Source organism: Lactuca virosa, chromosome 2, assembly GCF_052849685.1.
Source record: "Lactuca virosa cultivar CGN04683 chromosome 2, Lactuca_virosa_CGN04683_v6, whole genome shotgun sequence".
Classification (NCBI taxonomy): domain Eukaryota; kingdom Viridiplantae; phylum Streptophyta; class Magnoliopsida; order Asterales; family Asteraceae; genus Lactuca; species Lactuca virosa.
In genome coordinates this window covers 125,259,975-125,261,846 of record NC_136427.1, presented here as the reverse complement: position 1 = coordinate 125,261,846, position 1,872 = coordinate 125,259,975, and positions in this window count along the sequence as shown.

Sequence of the window (1,872 nt, the reverse complement as noted above, 5' to 3'; positions counted from 1 at the left end):
AACTCATTTAACAGCCTTCATCAGAAACGTTCAACTCCATTCACAGACTGTTTTGGTCAAATTAAACATTTTAGTTTTCAAAACTGTATTAGGTGAAAATAGTTCAGGTTCCCACCTTTAAAATTACTACTTGCACATCACCATACGATTTTTCTACGATTTATGGTGATTTTTACAAAACTGCCTATCATTTCAAGAATGAATTCGGACCAGTCTGTGAATGTGAACATTTTAACACAAGTTAAAGACTTCCAAAAATCATAATAAAAATTATGGATAAACTAGACACATTTTATGAACTCTCAAAATTTACGGATTCAGTTTTCGACTTCGTATGATTTTTCTATGATTTTTCTAAAACAATACAGAAAGCTTAAAAACTAGTTAACAGCTTATAACTTTCATAACACTTTGTATTATGTTGAGCAAAGTGTATAACAATAGGTTCTAAATATTGAATGTATTTTCTTGTTAGTTTATCATCATAAACTGAAATTTAGTCATTCATGATAAGATTCTTCATTCATTTCGAACACATATAATAAGCTATAATAAGCATAGTTTATGGATTCATAGCACTAATGTATTTTCATAAAAGAGTTCTTTTACATTACAAACGTTTTGGATAAACTATAATAGGTATAGTTTATGTATCATTTACATTTCAAACTTATTTACCAAAGGTTTTCAGTTCAGTTCACATAAATCTAATAATGAATAAATTTGTGAGACGTTCCCTTCGTGTTACCTTCATGGTAACAAAGTCAAAAGTCCTGTAAATTGTAACCAGAGTCTCTTGTGGGGAGAACGTGATAGTTGTGTATAGATCTATATTGGGTTTGACAAACCCACACCTGAGCTGCATGCAACAGCTAGACCGGCAGGTCTGTGGTGGCAAGTGTCATTTAACGTGAAGAACGTCGTATTACGAGGCCTGAAGAACGTCGTATTACGAGGCCGTCCGAGTCATAGTATGGTTATAATAACTCACATGCGGTATTAACAAATCATAAGATTTACGGGTTCTTACTTTTAAATTAGCTAGTTATGTCGATTTAACTCACATGAATTACTTTAAGTATGGAAATATACTTGTTTTCGGTCCTGGGATTTAGGACCACCTAACTTTAAAAAGGGTTTTATGCCGATTTAAAATCGCTTTTATATCTTTAAGTATGGAAAATACTTGTTTATTTTCGGTCCTGGGATTTAGGACTACCTAACTTTTATAAAGAAAATATTGGATTTTCTGGAAACATACTTTGTCGTTGTTACAAGGAAAACGGTTCTTTCTCAAACAAAACTCTTATGAACTCACCAACTTAATTGTTGACACTTTTTCAAAACTACTTGTATTCTCAGGAAATCAGTGAAACAGGAAAACCAACAGCATTTTGAGGATGGGACGATAAATCGTCAAATAGTTCATTTTGTCATCATAATGTAATTGATTTTGAAACATGTAAACTTATTTTATGGTGCAACCTTTTCAATTATATTTATGATGGTTGTATTTACTTTGAGCACTATTATACGCGTTGTTGTGATACTATACATGAAGTCCTCCACCCCCGGACGTTTCCGCCATCCTTGGTTTGGGGGTGTGACAATCAAATACCTCAAACTCTTATGGGCTGTGTAGATTGTACACATTATCCCATATAAGTAATATCTCCAAATCTTGAGAGCAAAGACCACTACTCCTAACTCCAAATCGTACGTAGGATAGTTAACATCCTTAGACTTCAATTGTCTCGAAGCGTACGCAATCAAGCGGCCTTGCTGCATAAGAATGGCTCACAAAATGCATCACAATATACTACCATATCATCAACATCCTCATCGGGGAGGGAGTTCAACACTGGAGCCTTA